The sequence below is a fragment of the Rutidosis leptorrhynchoides genome, chromosome 10 (assembly GCF_046630445.1).
Source record: "Rutidosis leptorrhynchoides isolate AG116_Rl617_1_P2 chromosome 10, CSIRO_AGI_Rlap_v1, whole genome shotgun sequence".
Taxonomy (NCBI): Eukaryota; Viridiplantae; Streptophyta; class Magnoliopsida; order Asterales; family Asteraceae; genus Rutidosis; species Rutidosis leptorrhynchoides.
The window spans coordinates 236,182,374-236,204,062 of record NC_092342.1 but is presented as its reverse complement, the minus strand read 5'-3'; the positions used below and the strand labels follow the sequence as shown (position 1 = coordinate 236,204,062).

The window sequence follows — 21,689 nt, the reverse complement described above, 5'->3', positions numbered from 1 at the left end:
TAGACCCTAATCCCTAAACCCTGGACCCTATACCCTAATCCCCAAACCTTAGTCATTTAAATTTATTACACGATTTTAATAGCATTATTTAAAAAAATTGAAATAGATTAACGGTGAATGATAGTGACTAACAACGAAGATATTCGATACCCGTGAGAAAACAAGGTAACCCGAGAATTAGTAAGTAAATGGGGATCCCCGTTTACCCGTCACTACCTGCAAACGACCTGACTTTGGCTAACTCTCGCCACCACTAGGGCTGTTAACGAACTGAGCTTTTAACGAGTTACTCGAATTCGAGCTCGTTTATTTCGAGTTTGAGCTTTAAGTTCGAACTCGAGTCGAATTCGAACTCTAGCCGAATTCTAACTAAAAATAGTATTCGATTAGTTTCACGAGTCGAGTATAAAAATGTTAGTATTCGACTCGACTCGCTCGAAAACTCGTTTAATAATCAAACGAACTAATCGAGCACATATGAAGGCTCGACTATGTTTAAATACGAGCATAGCCCGAGCTAAACGAGCTGAGTTACATGAAACATGAATAAATATAGAATATTACATCATAAAGGAGGAATAAGTTAAAATACGAGGATCGAACAAAAACTTTTGAACGAACATCGAATTCGACGGTGGTGCGATTGTGGTTTTATACAACCACTCACCCACCGTCACCCACTTAACCATTACTGAATCGCGCTAGTATACCAACGAACCACCACAGGACCGTTGGACCACCTCCGAAAAACTGAACCATCATAGGACCACCAAATCACCACCGGACCTCCGAACCACCACCAAATTCACCCTCACCATATAGAATAAATTTTGTATTCTTATATTTATATATTTTGTATATTATTAAGAACCGAGCAAACAAAACAATAAACAAAAACCTAAGCTCGCTAAGACAACAACAAATAAAATTAAAAGCTCTAATCTAGACAATGACCGGGATATTTAAAACCATCTAAATAATGAAGATATATTGCATTGATATCGATATGAAAAACTAAAAAAGACATTGATATTGAATATACTTATATATGTAAATTTATAATTTAAAAAAAATAATCTAGAAGTTACGATGGACTTCCCTCTTTAATCTCAGCAAAAAGATTTCACTTTCCCTCTAACAATTGGCGGACTATTTCCCTCTCATATTTTAATTATTTTAGTGTTCCCTCTTTACTTCATAATAATCTTTCCCATTGCATAAAAAAATACAAAAAAACCCCTCACCTATAAAAAAACTCACGAGATACACAACTGGGTCTTTTACAATTCCATTCAATCATGTTCAAACTAATGAAAAACAACCCTAATTTCTCCGTGAATAAGACACGATTAAATTCAAATTCAAGATGACATCTCACTTTTCCTAAATCTCACTTATAACGTCACTGTATGATGAAGAAATGGATTTGATTTCAATTTCAATCTGAATTTCTTATTGACGTGGTCCGTGAATCACAATGTTGTGTTTGTTATTGAAGATCAGCCAATAAAGAATCGATAGGGTATGTATTCTTAATCTACTTTTATATTTCAATTTCAGTTTATGCGATTATCATTACAAAGATTTTTCGATAAGGTATGTATAGTTCATACGGATTTTGTACTTTTTTTTTTTTTTTTTTTTGCCGTTGTTAGATGTATCATGTGTTTTTGATCCTGTATTCTTAATCTGCTAGTGTTTGCACTACTAGTGTTTTTTGCCGTTGTTAGATGTATCGTATGTATAGTTCATATGTATGTTAACTATACATGTAATTTATAACCATTGCTTTGTTTATAGTTGAATGAGGTCTGATATATGGTGTTATATTGTACGTGGAACCAGGAAGACAATGGTATTACCAAATATGTAGCGAGTGTCGAAACAAAGTCATCCCGATTAAAACAACACCTCAGTGTGCAGACCACAGAGACCAGACCAACTGCAGACTCAGGTTCCAAATTTACACTACAATAAACACTTACACTCTAATTAAAACTTTATAAAAACTGCTACGACTGTTGTATGTGCTAAAACATAAATCCACTATTAATTTGAATGCCACTTTAGGTAGCACTGTTATCGTTATTTTGTCAAAAAAAATAAATAAATAAATAAATAAATAAATTTATAGCATACAACCAAGTTCCAACAAGAACCCAAATATTCTGAATTTAATGATAGAGGTTTGACTTCTCAAAGGTCAACCTTATTCTTCTCCCCTCTCTCCGTCAGTGAACTCAATGCTGCTGCAACTACAGTTCAAAAAATATACAAAAGTTACAGAACAAGAATGAATCTAGCTGATTGTGCAGTAGTTGAAGAGTTATGGTTAGTTTCAACTGAATCCAAGATGCACCATTTTGTTTACTAATAGAAACGCGCAATAGTTTGACTTTGACTCAGGGTCAATGTTTTATTTGATTTATGAAATCCGTTTTTAGTTTGAGTTTCTGAATCTGGTGATATGTTGTAGGTGGAAGGCTTTGGATTTTGCACCCTTAGATTGGAGTTCTGTTTCGTTTTCTAATGTTGAAAAACATGAAACTGCTACTTCTCGGTGGGCGCGGGCAAGAACTAGAGCTGAAAAAGTGGGGAAGGGTCTATCCAAGAATGAAAAGGCTCAAAATTTGGCCTTACAACATTGGCTTGAAGCCGTGAGTACTTTTCTTAAACCTTATCATGGTTTGCAGGGGCGGAGCTAGGATTATATTAGGGGATGCTAGATACTTTAAAATTTTGAAAGCTAAAAGGAAATGATAAAATATATAAATTAGCACATAACAAAATCTTATGGAGTTATTTATAAGTGATAAAATGAATAATTGTAGGTGTCAATTATCATTCAACAAGAATGAACTTAAAAGTACTAATTTATAATTGACCTATAATAAGACATGAATACATGTTAGTAAGTTTAGTACCGACATTTTTTTCAAAATTATCATATTTGATCAAAAGGTCATTGGCTTAGCGATATGACGTTAATCCATAAATTTTGAGATTGTGAGTTAAAGTCTCAGACTAGACTATTTGTATATATTCGTGATGCATGTGTGCATGTGTTTAGAAACCTATTTGAGTTATTGATTCCTACACATAAAAATTAAATTATGCACAAATTAAAAAAGAAAATACTTGAATATAGTTAATAATTTAGTCTCTCTTTTGATTGAAATATATGTTGAACTTGAAACATGTATTTATTTACGGAGTTTACTATGAATTGTGTTATAATTGAAGGATGTAAAAGGAGTTAAGTAAATATGATTCTGGGTTTACTTTAAAAGTTATCTGTTGAGGTAATAAAAGTCATATATTCAGTAACTTTTGTGTTTTTTCTTATGTATAGTCATTTAGATACATATAATACATAATTGCACTCCCCAATATCCGGCCATGTGCAAAATCTGATAGATATATAAATTAATGAAATGATGAAGGAATCATAATTTGTTTTTCTTACCTAAACATATTTCAGCACATTACTTAACCCACCTATCTTGCTACCTCTAAAATAAATCACTGACTTTAGAGATGATGCGTATATTGGTACATGCACGGACAGCAGTTGCTCTGCCTGCTGCTGCTGCTGCTGCTGCTACTTGTAGTTGCAGCTCCTACTCCAGGTTTTCAATTTGTTCCGAACAATGTTGTAGCAACGAATATTACGTATGTTCCATGTAAGTATTTTACAGAGATGAGTTTTTAATTATGTAGTTTGATTTGGAGAGAGTCTGGGTCTGTCGTGATATCTTGATGATCACTTTGAAGGCCCAAATTACTACTAGTACTAAGGTTTAAAATCTGTCGTAGTCTAACTTTGACCTCCTTCCTCTACATTTTGTTTCAAAACGGTAACAAGTTGTCTTATGAAAAATTGTAGGACCCTGCTAAAAAAGAGTTGGCTGAAGAGCTGCTGGCATACAGTGACACTTTCAATAAAACAGAGATTTCTTTGGTTAAAGGAGATGTAGCTAAACAAGCTGGTTTGACTCGAACTTTTTCTCAAAGTTTGTTTGTGTTTATCAGATGTAACGTGTGATCACCTTTTATACTAAATGTAAGCTGATTAGAATATGATATTGTGTTCAGGTGTTGCTTTCAGTTACTTGGAATCAGCTCTTCAGAGTTTTGAAGGTCCATGAGACAATCATGGATTATAGTCTTTTAGTTGGTCTTCACTCTAAAGACGAAGGTGGTGCATACGTTTCTTCATACCATGTATCCGATCCTGGAGGGTAATACTACCATTTCATTAACCAACCATGATTATACAGGCGATGAGATAAGTGGGTCACTTTTACTATGTGTCAAACTGGTCGGGTAGGGTTGGGCTGATTTGCTCAGAAAGTTCGTTTGTCAACTTTGAAAATCAACTAAATTGACTTGTCCACTTTTGGTTACTATATTCATTAGAATGTGACTATATTCACTAGTGTTGGTCTGTAGTTTCTCTATTATAATTTGTGAGTCTTTTTTGTACAAACAACCTTTTGAGGGGTTTGTAGTTCAAACATCCTTGTGAGGGGTTTGTAGTTTAGGATCCTTATGGGCTTCTTATTTTGTTGTAGGTGAATTTTCCGATAAAGTGTTGCTGGTAATCATGTAGACCAGTTTCTACAACTTATGCATAAGACACATATGTTACATCTTTTATAATTGTCGTATACGGTATGTGTTCCCTATGCTATATTTCAATTTAGTTTCGTACATCTTTTATATGATTAAACCCGATACTTTGTAACTATTTGATTATTTCTACTTACCTATTTCTGTACTTTTAAATAGGTTTATCGTCTTATTTTGTTACATTTATACAACTCCAGTTTCAACGTGGAAGTTATTGAAAACAGAAGACTGCAACATTGTGGTATTAATATTTCAAGATGTGGTATTCAGAAATAAAGGTACAATGTTGCTTCAATCCTGGTTTTGTATATCTGTCGTGGTGTATCGTGACCTTCGTTATCGATACTCTAACAGGTTACTTTTGTCGTCAAAGCGTGGATATGTTACAAGTTCATATTTGGTTACCGAAGCTCATGTAGAGGCACCTACGACGGAATCCGTCTTCTTGGCGGGAATTCTTTAAAAATCGGAAACCCAAGTATTTCTGAGAGAAGTGATACAACTATTTTTAAGTTTCTCCAAGATTTGCTTTAATTGTTGGTTACACTTTATAATTATGTCTGAGTACTGTTGAAATGTTGATTCTTTACTTTCAGTATTATACATCCATTAATTGGTTGATGGTTGAGTGGTTCAATTTTTCATTAATTCATATTCATGCTTAAGTTATTCTTCAATTTACATCGGGTGATCATACTTCAATTTTAAAACACTTCATCCTTAGATGATCGTTAAATTGTATAGTGGTTCGATATGTTAATTGTTGATCAATACACTACAATCATTTTATAGCCAGTCGTTTGGGAGTTTAAAAAAGCTTTCAAAATACTAATACGTTAATACAATCTGCTGCAACGATTTGTGATAAACAGAAAGTCATAAAACACTTACACCTGAACACAAACAACCAAAACCATTTGTTGCAGACTTATCTTAAGTTATATGTGATATTATGACCCTAATACTAAGCGTCTAATTAGTTTTTCTTTTTTAGAACCTTATATAAATTCTGTCTATCATGAAATATGACTGAAATACTAAGTGTTGTATAAGAGTACTATATAGAACCCATAATATAAGTGTCATATATGATATTATGACCCTAATACTAAGTGTCTTATTAGTTTTTCCTTTTTAGGACCTTATATAAATTCTGTCAATCATGAAATAGGACCGAAATACTAAGTGTCGTATAAGAGTACTATATAGAACCCATAATATAAGTGTCTTATATGATATCATGATCATAATACTAAGCGTCCTATTAGTTTTTCTTTTTTAGGACCTTATATAAATTCCGCCAATCATGAAATAGGACCGAAATACTAAGTGTCGTATAAGAGTACTTTATAGAACCATAATATAAGTGTCCTATATGATATTACGACTATAAAACTAAGGGTCACATTAGTTATACATTTTAAGATCCTAAATAAATTCCGTCAATCATGAAATAGGACCGAAATATTAAAGGTCGTATAAGAGTACCTTATAGAACCCATAATATAAGTGTCCTATATGATATTACGACCATGAAACTAAGCGTCCTATTAGTTATACCTTTTAGGACCCTAGATAAATTCCGTCAATCATGAATAGGACCGAAATATTTAATGTCGTATAAGAGTACTTTATAGAACCCATAATATAAGTGTCCTATACGATATGATGACCATAAAACTAAGCGTCCTATTAGTTATACCTTATAGGACCCTATATAAATTGAGTCAATCAACATATAGGACATGATTACTAAAAGGTCCTATTTATTCCCATTATAGGACCTTTTTTAAAAAGGTCGCAAGTTATGATAAGACCTTTAAATAATATCCTATTAGTTATATACATTTTAGGACCCTAAATAAATTTCGCCAATCAACATATAGGACACCATTACTAAAAGGTCATATTAAATCCCATTACAGGACCATTTTTAAAAAGGTCACAAGTTATAATAGGACCTTTAAAAAGTGTCCTATTAGTTATACCTTTTAGGACCATAAATAAATTTCGTCAATCAACATATAGGACACCATTACTAAAAGGTCCTATTTAATCCCATTATAGGACCCTTTTTAAAAAGGTCACAAGTTATGATAGGACCTTTAAAAAGTGTCATGTTAGTTATATCTTTTAAGACCCTAAATAAATTCCGTCAATCAACATATAGGACACCATTACTAAAAGGTCCTATTTAATCCTATTATAGGACCCTTTTTAAAAATGTCACAAGTTATGATAGGACTTTTGAAAAAGTGTCATATTAGTTATACCTTTTAGGACCCTAAATAAATGCCGTCAATTAACATATAAGACACCATTAATAAAGGTCCTATTTAATCCCATTATAGGACCCTTTTTAAAAAGGTCATAAGTTATGATAGGACCTTTGAAAAAGTGTCCTATTAGTTATACCTTTTAGGACTCTAAATAAATTCCGTCAATCAACATATAGGACACAATTACTAAAAGGTCATAAATAGTAGTCTGTTAGGACCCTTTCCATGACCCTGTTAGGACCCTGAAATAATGGTCCTAATATGTAGTTTTATAGGACTTTCGCATTTTTGACCAAATAAAAATTGGTCCTATAAGCCCGTTTTTCTTGTAGTGAAAGGTATGAATGGACAATGAATGTTTGATACAAAAATATACATTAAGCGTACTAGGAAATGAGTATTAACAGCGGTAACGTCAACAATGAATGAAGGTAATCCATATGACGCAGCCATGACCTTGAACATGTCATATGAATTACCAAAACATAACAAAATTTGAGCAATTTTACAGATGCATATACTTTTAACAAAATATATGTTACACTAAATCTAATCTAATGTTACCTTCATTTACACAATAAATTACTCAAAAATGAACTTGCATGTGTGCTGTAATAAATAAATGCATATATATAATAACAAACTGTAAAACATTAATTGATCATATCAATGAACATTCACTTTGTTAAATATATAAAAAAAATCCCATATATTACGTGGATTTAAGAATCAAAAAGAAAAAAGTCCTTTTTGAACCCTAATGGAATCCATTCGTGTGTCAGGCTTTTTTTTTTTACTTTAAAAGTGATTATTCTGTATTTTTGTCATCAGATGCATGAAGACAATGTTTGTTAGTCAGTAAAACAAATTATGCTAACGATTTACCAACTAATGAACATAGTTTATGATGAATGTTGTTATACATATGTAATTTGTTTTTTCTATATAACTAGCAGAAACTCTAACCATTGTTACAATGCTTTTTATACAAACGATTATCAGTTATGATGTATATGAATCTTAAGTCAAAGAAAATCTAATAGATTCAGGAAATCTTTGAAAGAGAGTACTTACCTTGACGTTCGGGTCGGATGGGTGTTTTCTTCCGTCAAAAGTGTTATGCAGTTATGGAGTCAGATACTGATCGACTTAAGAGTTTATACTATTCTACGGCGTATATAAATTATATAAAGTAAATAATTAAAATGTTTTAAAATAAAAAACTAATTGGGAATGTAAATCGCCTATAAATAAAATAATTAGTTTAAGGACCCGTGAATTCACGGGTTTGTTTAAAGAAAACTGAGAAATAAGAACAATAAAAAATGATCATAAAAACATATACTCATATTATCATTAAAGTTTTATACAAATAATAATAACAATAGAAAATGAATATAAAAACGGGGAATTCCGGTTATATTCCGCATGAAAATATAATAAACTCAGAGATTTCTTACACGGAGTATATGAATACTAAATGACACACTTAATTTATCACCCAACAAATAACATAGTTTGACATTGTAAAAACACTAAATATCAAAAGCACTTCTTAATTTTTCTCTCAAAAGCACTTCATTTTCTTTGCTTTCCTCTATATCAAAACCAAAAGCTCTTCTCGATTTTCCTTTGTCTTACCGAAAATTTAGTAACATCCTTGCAAGCATCCTATGTTACACACAACCAAAAGCTCTACAAATCAAAACATTATACACGTTTTTTTCTTGATCATAATAGAAAATACACAATATTGTAGTTTGAGAAATATTGCCAGGGTAGTGGATATGAACATATCCAAACATCCTATGATTATGTTAGTGTTTATCTGCTTTAAAGCCACCCGTTCCTAGTCGACATAACATGTTCATAGGTATAGTCAAATTCAAACACATATGGACACAACATTAGAATCAACTGCAATACTATTTAAATGTCACCATTACATGCATCCGTATTTAATTAAATTATGATGATATTATATATTGAACGCACCTAACTGCTAAGGGTACAATCAATCTATATAGCCATAAAGTATAAATATAGATAAAAAATGCCATTCAGTAGGTTGTGTCAAGTCTTCACGTTCAAAAGCATCTTATAATTTAATTTTACCATAACTATTTCGGTTCTTGCTTAAGCTTAATATACATAAGCTCGGGACCTGAAACAAAATTTCCAAGTAAAGCACTAACATTAAACGATGCGGAGCATTTCAGAGCTTACGTACATTAAACCACGTGGAGCATTTCAGAGCTTTCATTTCAGAGCACTTCAATATTAGACCATGAAACACATAACCTACATAAACTCGAACGTATCCGTATGTGACTACTTAAACCTGAAAACAATTAATTAAAAACAAAAGAATCAGTGTTGCATTTATAACATCATTTGGAATATACAGAAAAAACTTGCATTATGAATCTAGGACTGAAACTTTATACACCATATGTAGCATTTATACGCAATTATAACCCAAAACGATCTAAAAACTTTAAAAAATATCACTTTGATTACCAGGAAGTGATGTTTTCATATTCCTTCACTATCTCATACGGAGTACTATTAGTAGCAACCATGAAAAACAGGCTTACTCAAAGGAGCTCAATTAGTATTATGCAATATATAGGTTTAATACATCTCATATCAATGAATGAACATCAAGGTTACTCAAGGGAGCTCTTATGCAATAATTAATCTTAATATACTTCTTTAAACGTTTTCAAGAAATACATGTAGAAGCAATGATAATGCTAAAAACGAACATATATTTCATAACATTATTCCTCAAGAAAGACAAGCTTTTAGTTGCAATTGTTCTATTTACAAGTGATATTCGTTTAAATAATAAAAGGTGAAGACAAAAGACAGATTCGACGAATTGAAGACGCAAACGACCAAAAAGCTCAAAAGTACAAAATACAATCAAAGAGGTTCCAATTATTGATAAGAAACGTCTCGAAATTACAAGAGTACAAGATTCAAAACGCAAAGTACAAAATATTAAATTGTACGCAAGGACGTTCGAAAATCCGGAACCGGGACCAGAGTCAACTCTCAACGCTCGACGCAACGGACTAAAAATTACAAGTCAACTATGCACATGAATATAATATAATATATAAATAATTCTTAAAAATTATATATATATTATATTAATCGTCGGCAAACAAAGAGCCAAGGCTGAATGAGCTGTAAAAACGAACTCCGCGACTTGCAGAGTTCGAAGGCTAAAAGTACCGCGACTCGCGGAGACCCCCTGAACTCAATTCCCTATAAAAGCAAACGCAGTTTGATCGCAAAAAAATCATAATATATCAATCTCTCTATCTATATACGTAATATTTATATTTATAATTTATATTTTAATTTTAATTTTAATTTTAATCCTAATAATAAGGGTATGTTAGCGAATGTTGTAAGGGTGTAAGTCGAAATTCTGTCCGTGTAACGCTACGCTATTTTTAATCATTGTAAGTTATGTTCAACCTTTTTAATTTAATGTCTCGTAGCTAAGTTATTATTATGCTTATTTAAAACGAAGTAATCATGATGTTGGGCTAATTACTAAAATTGGGTAATTGGTCTTTGTACCATAATTGGGGTTTGGACAAAAGAACGACACTTGTAGAAATTAGACTATGGGCTATTAATAGGCTTTATATTTGTTTAACTAAATGATAGTTTGTTAATTTTAATATAAAGATTTACAATTGGGCGTCCCTATAAATAACCATTTACACTCGATCGGACACGATGGGCGGGATATTTATATGTACGAATAATCGTTCATTTAACCGGATACGGGAATGGATTAATAGCCACTAGAATTATTAAAATAGGGGTGAAATTATGTACAAGGACACTTGGCATTATTGATAACAGAGTATTAAAACCTTGGGTTACACGCAGTCGATAACCTGGTGTAATTATTAAACAAAGTATTAAAATCTTGTTACAGTTTAAGTCCCCAATTAGTTGGAATATTTGACTTCGGGTATAAGAATAATTTGATGAGGACACTCGTACTTTATATTTATGACTGATGGACTGTTATGGACAAAAACCAGACGGACATATTAAATAATCCAGGACAAAGGACAATTAACCCATGGGCATAAAACTAAAATCAACACGTCAAACATCATGATTACGGAAGTTTAAATAAGCATAATTCTTTTATTTCATATTTAATTCCCTTTATTTTATATTTAATTGCACTTCTAATTATCGCATTTTATTTTATTGTTATTATATTTAATTGCACTTTTAATTATCGTACTTTTTAATTATCGCAAGTTTATTTTATCGCACTTTTATTATTCGCAATTTCATTATCGTTATTTACTTTACACTTTAAATTAAGTCTTTTATTTATTTAATATTTTACATTTGGTTTTAACTGCGACTAAAGTTTTAAAATCGACAAACCGGTCATTAAACGGTAAAAACCCCCTTTATAATAATAATATTACTTATATATATATTTGTATTTTTATAAAAGTAAACTAATATAGCGTTAAGCTTTGTTTAAAGATTTTCCCTGTGGAACGAACCGGACTTACTAAAAACTACACTACTGTACGATTAGGTACACTGCCTATAAGTGTTGTAGCAAGGTTTAAGTATATCCATTCTATAAATAAATAAATATCTTGTGTAAAATTGTATCGTATTTAATAGTATTTCCTTATAAAATTTAATAGCTATTTTATATACACCTCGCATAACATCAAGTATATTTTTGGCGCCGCTGCCAGGGACAATCAAACTTAAAAGCCGGAAGCGCAACGCTAAATAAATAAAAAAAAAGATTTTTATTTTTAGTTTACTTTTATTAAAATTCACTTTTGTAAAAATACGTTTTTAATTATTCGAAAACATAAAAAGAAAACAAAAATATAAATATTTTTAAGAATTTGTTAAATATTTAAGTTTTGTAAAGTTTCTTTATTTTTATTTTATAAAAATATAAGTTTTATTTAAATATTTTGTTTTTATTAAAACATAAAAAAAACGTCGAATTAAATCCTGTACCTGAGTTGAATTTTGGAACCCCGCGACTCGCGGAGTTTACAGCTTCGAATACCGCAACTCGCGGAGCCTCCCTGACACACGTGACAGAAACCCTAATCAGCATTAAATACGGGATAATTATTATTTATTTATTATTATTAACCCTAATTACTTATTTATTATTATAATTAGTTTTAAGTTTTTAAATTAAATTGTATTTTAGTTAAATTAGTTTAATTAAAATATAAAATTAATAGTTTAATAAAATAAATAATATAAAAATAATATTTTTATAAATATTGTACTTTTTACAACTTTTTGTATATTTTTATATTTGGTCCCTTTTTAATTATTTTAGCGTAATATTTGTATTTTTCGCTCGTATTTAGTTTTAAGATATAATTTTTGCCATAGTTATTTTTTTACTTCTAGATTTTTAGGCTTTGCCGTAAAATTCCTTAAGTGCTTTTTCTTTAGACTAAGATTTAGGTGCTTAGAATTTTGTGACGCCTTTTTAAGTTTTAGTACCTCTTTTTAAGATATTTCCATTTGGGATATAGTTTTACTTGTAAGCTTTAATATTTTTAGACGCCTTTTACCTATGTATCAATTATCATTCCAATTAGTAATCTCAATTTGCGATTATAATTTTAAGTTAGTGATAGTAATAAGGTTGGGTTAGTCGAGTGTTTTTAAGTTCTATAAGTCACTCTTTTTCTTTCTTATTTTTATTTTTCGACCTTTTTCCGACGCACTCTTTTTCTTTCTTATTTCTCGTCATTCTAGTTTTAGGATATAGATTTTTATTCTACTTCTTATCTAAATTTCTTAAAATTACGAAAATTTATTTTAAGTGGTTAAATTAATAGATATCAAAATTTTCTGGTTCGTAGTAATAGTTGGATTTGTACGTGGACCGGGTTATTGGAGCCAAACAGTCCTCAATTATATTGAGACCAAACGAATCCTGCCCCTCTGCTGCATCTTTTGGCTATTCGAAACGTGGGCAAAATCAGAAAAGTCTATTAATTGGATAACTTATATAATTTTTCTTTCCTTTTTAAAAAACTAATAGGATATTCAGTGAATGCACCGAGCAAGACGTTCACCACCTTTTGTACGTTCACCACCTGTAACTAGATCAAGACATTTAGCAAATATTACCGCCGTTGATTTTTCTTTAGAATCGTCATCCAGTCGACCAAGTACTCCGGTTCAAATTTCCGATAATCCATTTTTTGAACCCGACCTCACAATTGAGAATCCGGAGAATATTCAGGGACGATTCATAGATCCTGAACCATTAAATTTTCCTCCGGAACCACCAATCATTCAAACAGAGATTGTTGAGGAACGAACCATTAAATCAGAATCCTCTAGTGATTCCGATTCAACAAATTCAATTTTGGAGAATCTGGAACCTTTAAATATGGAAGACCGAATGAGAGCTAAACGCACTGGCCAAGGTCACGCAATTACTCATCCTGACATTAAGGCGCTAGATTATGAAATCAAAGGACAAATTCTACACATGGTGACTAATCAATGCCAATTTAGTGGTACGCCGAAGGAAGATTCAAATGAACATCTTCGTACCTTTAATAGGATCTGCACTCTATTTAAAATAAGAGAAGTTGAGGATGAACAGATATATCTCATGTTATTTCCCTGGACTTTAAAGGGAGAAGCCAAAGATTGGTTGGAATCGTTACCTGAAGGGGCGATTGATACATGGGATATTTTAGTTGAAAAATTTCTTAAACAATTCTTTCCTGCATCTAAAGCCGTAAGACTTCAAGGAGAAATTGTTACGTTCACACAGAAACCGAATGAAACTCTATATGAGGCGTGGACAATATTTGGAAAGTTATTAAGAGGATGTCCGCAACATGGTTTAGACACCTGTCAAATAGTACAAATATTCTACCAAGGATGCGACATCACTACAAGAAAAGACATCGATATAGCAGCTGGTGGTTCCATTATGAAGAAAACCGAAACTGATGCTTATAAAATTATTGATAACACTGCTTCCCACTCACATGAGTGGCACCAAGAAAAAGATATCGTTAGATCATCTAAAGCAGCTAGAGCTGATTCTAACCATGACTTAGATTCCATTTCCGCAAAGATAGAAGCTGTCGAGAGACGAATGAAAAAGATGACTAACGATATTCACTCAATACGAATTAGTTGTGAGCAGTGTGGAGGACCACATTTGACAAAAGATTGTCTTAGTATTGAATTAACAATGGAACAAAGAGAGAATATTTCATACATAAACCAAAGGCCTGGAAATAATTATCAAAATAATTATCAACCGCCAAGACCGATCTACAATCAAAACCAGAATTATAATCGAAATATTCCATACAACAACCAACAAGGTCCTAGCAATCAACAAGTGTCCAACAATAATTACAACCAGCAAAGACCTAATTTTCAAAACAAACCACCACAACCCGATGATAAAAATCCGAATTTAGAAGATATGATGACGAAGCTAGTTGAAACTCAAACGCAGTTTTTCACATCTCAAAAACAAACTAATGAACAAAATGCTCAAGCATTTAGAAATCAACAAGCTTCTATTCAAAACTTGGAACAAGAAGTAAGTAACCTAGCAAGATTAATAGGTGAAAGAAAACCGGGAAGTCTACCTAGTGATACAAATGCTAACCCCCGGAATGAAACAGCTAAAGCTATTACCACAAGAAGTGGTACAACACTTAAACCACCTGAAATACCTGTAACTTCTGATGAAGCTATTCCTACTCCACAAGAACCACAACCTGATCATGATAAGGAAAAAGAACCGGTAGTTGAGAAGGTTAACGAAGATAACACAGTTAAGGCTAAACCTTATGTTAAACCATACCAACCACCACTTCCTTACCCGAGTAAAATGAAGAAAGAGAAACTTGAAGCCGAGCAATCCAAATTCTTGGATATGTTTAAACAGATAAATGTAAATCTTCCTTTCATTGATGTGATTTCAGGAATGCCTAGATATGCTAAATTCTTGAAAGATCTGATCACGAATAGAAAGAAAATGGAAGAACTCTCGGCTGTTACTATGAACGCTAATTGTTCAGCAGTGCTGTTGAATAAGATACCAGAAAAACTATCTGATCCAGGAAGTTTCACAATTCCATGTTTTCTGGGTAGTCTTAGTTCAATAGAAGCATTGGCAGACTTAGATGCTAGTATAAATTTAATGCCGTATTCACTATACGCTAAACTAGACCTTGGAGAATTGAAACCAACAAGAATAAGCATACAACTAGCCGATCGATCAATAAAATATCCTAGAGGGATAATGGAGAACATGCTAGTTAAAGTTGGTACTTTAGTATTTCCAGTAGATTTTGTTGTTCTGGACATGGAAGAAGATTCTCAAGTTCCTCTCATATTAGGAAGACCATTCTTAAACACGGCTAAAGCAATGATAGACGTGTTCGGTAAGAAATTGACCCTAAGTATAGAGGACAAGAGTGTTACCTTTTCAGTTGATAGAGCAATGCAAGAACCACAATCTGCAGATGATATATGTTATTATATTCAAACTATAGATGCACATGCAGAATTATTAGAAGAATTTCCAGAATTACAAGGAACAGGAGAATGTTCTTTAGGAGAAGGAACTGAACAAATTGATGAAGCTGAAATGTTAGCTACACTTATGGCCAATGGATATGAACCAACAACAGAAGAAATTCAAATGCTAAAAGAAGAAGACAGATATCGATATAAATCATCAATAGAAGAACCTCCGAAATTAGAGTTAAAGCTACTTCCAAACCATTTGGAATACGCTTATTTACATGGTGAATCTGAATTACCTGTAATAATATCATCTTCTCTTACTGAAAATGAGAAATCACAACTCATTTCTGTGTTGAAAGCTCATAAACCAGCTATTGCATGGAAGATTCATGATATTAAAGGAATAAGTCCTTCGTATTGCACACATAAAATCCTTATGGAAGAACGTAATAAAACGTGTGTGCAATGCCAACGAAGACTAAATCCTAATATGCAAGATGTAGTTAAGAAAGAAATTATTAAACTACTAGACGCATGTCTAATTTATCCAATTTCTGATAGTCCATGGGTAAGCCCAGTTCAATGCGTGCCTAAGAAGGGTGGCATGACTGTCATTACAAATGAGAAAAATGAGCTTATTCCTACAAGGACTGTAACAGGATGGCGTGTATGTATTGATTATAGAAAATAATTAAATGACGCCACCAGAAAAGATCACTTTCCCTTACCTTTTATTGATCAAATGTTGGAAAGATTAGCCGGAAATAGTTACTATTGTTTTCTTGATGGATTTTCCGGATATTTTCAAATTCCAATAGCACCCGAAGATCAAGAGAAAACCACATTCACGTGCCCTTATGGTACTTTTGCTTACAAACGCATGCCATTTGGACTTTGCAACGCCCCTGCAACCTTTCAAAGGTGTATGATGGCGATTTTTCACGACATGATAGAAGAATGCATGGAAGTTTTCATGGATGACTTTTCAGTCTTCGGTGATACATTTGAAACATGTCTAGCTAATCTTGAACGAATGCTTATTAGATGCGAACAATCAAATCTAGTTCTTAATTGGGAGAAATGTCATTTTATGGTTAAAGAAGGCATCGTTCTTGGTCATAAAATTTCAAAAGAAGGAATTGAAGTGGATAGAGCTAAAGTAGATGTAATTGCTAAACTTCCACATCCCACCAATGTTAGAGGAGTTAGGAGTTTTCTAGGGCATGCCGGTTTTTACCGACGTTTCATAAAATATTTTTCTAAAATTGCCACTCCTATGAATAAACTCCTAGAAAAGGATGCTCAATTCATCTTTTCAGATGAATGTATCAAATCTTTTAATATTCTTAAAGAGAAACTCACTAATGCGCCGATCATGATAACACCAAATTGGAATCTACCATTTGAACTAATGTGCGATGCAAGTGATTTTGCAATGGGAGCCGTTTTAGGACAAAGGATTGAAAAACGATTTCAACCTATTTATTATGCTAGTAAGACGTTACAAGGAGCACAAACAAATTATACAACTACTGAAAAAGAACTCCTTGCTATTGTCTTTGCTTTTGACAAATTTCGATCATATCTCGTTCTAGCTAAAACGGTGGTCTATACCGACCATTCTGCTCTTAGATACCTATTTTCGAAACAAGATGCCAAACCAAGATTAATCCGTTGGATCTTACTCTTACAAGAGTTTGATATTGAAATTCGAGATAAAAGAGGAGCAGAAAATCTCGTCGCTGATCATCTTTCTCGTCTTGAAAATCCCGAATTAGAAGTTCTAAATGAATCGGCCATACAAGACAACTTTCCTGATGAATATCTATTGAAGATAGATTATAATGAAATCCCATGGATTGCAGACTATGCAAACTACTTAGTTTGCGGATTCCTTGAAAAAGGATTGTCGTACCAAAAACGAAAGAAATTCTTCAGTGATATAAAACACTATTTCTGGAAAGATCCACATTTGTTTAAAAGTTGTCCAGATGAAATAATACGCCGATGTGTATTCGGAGATGAAGCTAGTAAAATTTTAAACCATTGTCACAAAGGACCAACAGGAGGGCATTATGGGCCTCAATTAATAGCAAGAAAAGTTTATGAAGCTGGATTCTATTGGCCTACAATTTACAAAGACGCACACCTTCTTTGCAAATCCTGTGATGCTTGTCAAAGGGCCGGAAAAATAAGTCAACGTGATGAAATGCCACAAAATGTCATTCAAGTATGTGAAGTATTTGACATTTGGGGTATTGACTTTATGGGTCCATTTTCAAAATCTCATAATAATCTCTACATTCTCGTTGCCATTGATTATGTATCTAAATGGGCGGAAGCACAAGCTCTCCCAACTAATGATGCACGAGTTGTAGTCAACTTTTTAAAACGTCTTTTTGCAAGGTTTGGAACACCGAAAGCTTTAATAAGTGATCGGGGTACTCATTTCTGTAACAATCAACTTGAAAACGTTCTCAAAAGATATGGAGTAACTCATAAAATCTCCACTGCTTATCATCCACAAACAAGTGGACAAGTTGAAAATACCAACCGAGCTTTAAAACGTATTCTAGAGAAAACCGTAGGATCAAATCCGAAGGAATGGTCCATTAAATTGGAGGATGCACTCTGGGCTTTTAGAACAGCCTACAAAACTCTAATTGGAACCACACCTTTTAGACTCGTTTACGGAAAAGCATGTCATCTTCCAGTAGAAATTGAACACAAAGCATTTTGGGCTTTGAAGACATGTAATCTTGATATACATGAAGCTGGACGTCTACGATTAAGTCAACTAAACGAATTAGAAGAATTAAGACATGAAGCATACGAAAATTCGTTAATCTATAAAGAAAGAACGAAGAAATGGCATGATAAAAGAATTAGAAGTTTAAAAGAATTTAAAGAAGGAGACAGAGTTCTTCTTTTCAATTCACGATTCAAGCTATTTCCTGGAAAATTGAAATCAAGATGGTCTGGACCATTCATAGTCAAAAGAGTTTTCCCATACGGAACGATAGAATTAATAAATTCAAATGGGATTGAATTTAAAGTTAATGGTCACAGAGTTAAACACTACATAGATAGTCCAATGGAAGTTGACAACGAAGTTAATCACAATTTCGATACCACAGCTAACTAAGTGTGGGGAGAATCAAATCTTTAAAGGATTTTATGTATTTCTATTAGAGTTAGATTGTCTGTTTTCGTGTAGTTCTCGAAAATGGAACCCGAATGGTCTTTCCCTAGCAGACCCTAAAGAACTAGTCTTCTCCCCCATTCTGAATTTTTATTTTTTTTTAGGTTTTTACGAAATGAAGACTGCCTGTGAACTAAACCATGGTCTAATGCTACACGCTTTGATCACTAAACGTAATAATGACACACTACCGAGTGAAATAGTATCAGTAATCAGAGAAAGATTGGACGGAGTAAGAAAAGAATCCAGATGCGAAGATAATAAGTTACAATTTGGTAAAGGATAATCAAAATTCGCAGCAAAAAGAAGAGCACGACACCTGGAAAGATGTCACAAATGGGGAAAATGGTCACATGGAGGTAAATGTTCAAATAATCAAACCTATTCAAATACCGAATTTGTTACTTTATGCAGAGACGGACCGTTCATATGTTTAGAAGAAAAAACACTGAATGCTCGAGGTTACGCCTATGTAGCCATGGAAAACCAATTAAACCGACTATCTTATGAATGGGATAGATCATATAACTAAGAATACTATCTCACAGGTAAGTCTGTACAGTTTTTATTTTTTATTTTTAACCTTTCGATAATAAACGCTAATTTGTTCGCTATAAAGTATTAAATTGGTATTGAATAAAATTAGGTTTGGCGACCGAAATTATTGATATCATTCAAAAATTTATTACATCACGGCGAAATTTAACATTTATTCTTAAGGTATAAATATCTTTAATCAATCAACCCAAAATATTTCAAAAATTCGTCATGAGTTAAATTAGGTTATGGAACTGAAATTACTTTACCGAAAAGAGGGGCGCATATTTTTGATAATATTTGATTGATTAAAGTGGGATAAAAAGCCAAAAAGATTTTTAATTTTATTTTTACCATGTTTTTAAAATTAATATATAAATCTTAAATTAATATTGTAAACTTTGTAAAAACAATATATTTAAAATTGTAAATATTTGAAAAATATAATATAAGTTTGGTGTGATTTTATAATATGAATTTTTAAATTAAGTTTGGTGTGAATTTTTAATTTTTAAAATAAGAATTTTTAATTTTATGCATTTCAAATTTTAAGTTTGGTGTGAATTTTTAATATTAAATTTGAATTTTATGTATTTTTATTTTAAGTTTGGTGTAAATTTAAAAACAAAAATTTACTTTATCTCATTAAGTTAAAAATATGATTTTTAAAATTCGTCGTAAGTTGAAGACTAGGTCGTTGAACCGAAATTGCTTTACCCGAGGGAGGGACGAGAACTTTTATTATCATTATTTTTAATCTTATTGAATTAAAGTATACCAAAAACATTAAAAAAAAACCCAAAAATCTTAGCTTTTAAAACAATCGCTACAAAAAGACAAATTTTAAAATTTTGTCGAAGGACGGACTAGGACATCGATCCGAAACGACCTCATCCTAAATAACAAGGGAAACAAAATTTTAAAATTAATTACTTAATTGTTTTAATTAGTATAAGATGTTTAAAAAAAAAAAAAAATACAAACTCCGCGACTCGCGGAGTTTGAAGGGTCAAACACCGCGACTCGCGGAGGGACCAAAATACAGGAAAAAAATAAAACGCCAAAACTGATCAGTTGCACAACCCAACACACCACAAAAACTGCGAAAATACTGCGAAAATACACGAAAAAGACCTCCCAAATTCACAATTTTTCACCGTTAATCATCAAATCTTTTACTAAAATCATGTTGAGAAGGATGCTATCAAGGAATTACTCAAGAAAAACGGTAAATTTCTACACCTAAACACCATTTAATCCGAAAATTGGTGTTCTTGAGCAATTTTATACCCAATTTGATTTTGATGCTTTTTAGTGTAATTATGTTTAAATTGTTTATGTATTATGCTTGAATAACCTAGATTGATGCTATTTAACATGATTAGAAGCCTTAAACTTCAAATTTTGAGTAATCTAGGGTTTGTGTTCTTGAGCAAATTTGGGGCTTTTTGATATAAACAGGTTATGGTCGATTTTTGTCATGAATTGTTGCTAAATTAAGTAGTGTAACATGTTTAGGTAGTTAAATGATCCAAACTTTGAGCCTAAACATGATTTTGAGAATTAAAGTGGACTTTTTCAAGTCTAAAATTCACAAACTTGATTTTTGAGAGATAATGCCATTTGAAACTTGTTTAATTGCTAGTAATGATTATTTTGACATGTTATTTGAGTTGAATGCTTATGAACTTGGCGAACATTTTCGTATATGCTTATTTGAAAAAGTGTAGATTTGATGAAAATATGAAAATGAGCTTAAGTTTGATATAAATTAAACATGTCATTGTAATTATTTTGATTGATGATTTTGCTGACACTAATGCATATTTGGATGCACAAAAATTGTGTTTGATGTGTTTTGCAGACTGAAAGGGGTGAATCTTCATCCCAAGCTCGCAATGCTCCTGCTAAGAATGCGGAACAACAGGAGGTGGATAACTACTACAAACAAGATATACCTCATCCAGTCATGACATTTTCTGATATGCACTTGAAAGATTTGCACCCGAACCTGAGATTTGACAGACTTTGGATAGATTATCCAAAATACCAAAGGGGTTTGTATACTCTTCATTCTAAAGCTGTTGAAGTACCTAGGGTCATAGAATGGGGACCATTAGAAGCTGTAGAATTGACCGGGCCAATTAGGAAATTACTTGCACAGAGGTATGGTAATTCTACTTTTAACGATTGGGTACGGTTATTCAACATGCGTAGACCTGTATATAATGTATGGTGTGAAGAATTGTTGTGTAGTATAGAATTAAATGATCGGGTTGCTAGTTTAACCGATCGATCTTTTATTAGATTTTTGTTAGGAGGTTCGATGCGCCACATGTCTTTACTAGACATGGCTCAGGCTTTACGTATATATACGCCTGAGGAGTTAGCATCTGTCGATTGTAGAGGGTTGATACTAAATGGTAGAAAGATAGACGAAAATTTTGATACGCATGATGTATGGAGTCAAATGA

At 32.3% G+C, this 21,689-nt stretch overlaps 2 long non-coding RNA genes across 4 annotated transcripts in view; one reads left to right on the top strand and one right to left on the bottom strand.

Moving 5' to 3' along the window:
- Window positions 1–1,317: 1,317 nt before the first annotated feature.
- On the top strand, window positions 1,318–4,677 carry LOC139873329 (uncharacterized). 3 transcript variants are annotated; one of them, XR_011767309.1, is made up of 7 exons: window positions 1,318–1,522; window positions 1,846–1,954; window positions 2,477–2,657; window positions 3,569–3,798; window positions 3,887–3,989; window positions 4,096–4,241; window positions 4,575–4,677. It is a non-coding gene; the product is annotated as an uncharacterized lncRNA (long non-coding RNA). The 3 variants fall into 3 exon arrangements; XR_011767307.1 differs by having other exon boundaries at window positions 3,569–3,989; XR_011767308.1 differs by having other exon boundaries at window positions 1,801–1,954; window positions 3,569–3,989.
- A 3,644-nt stretch (window positions 4,678–8,321) lies between these two features.
- Window positions 8,322–21,689, bottom strand: part of LOC139873330 (uncharacterized) — a 44,523-nt gene continuing 31,155 nt past the window's right edge. The window contains exons 3-4 of the long non-coding RNA XR_011767310.1: window positions 9,142–9,252; window positions 8,322–8,582 (exon numbers count right to left, since the gene is read on the bottom strand). This is a non-coding gene — a long non-coding RNA (uncharacterized lncRNA). The remainder of the gene's footprint in view (window positions 8,583–9,141; window positions 9,253–21,689) is intronic.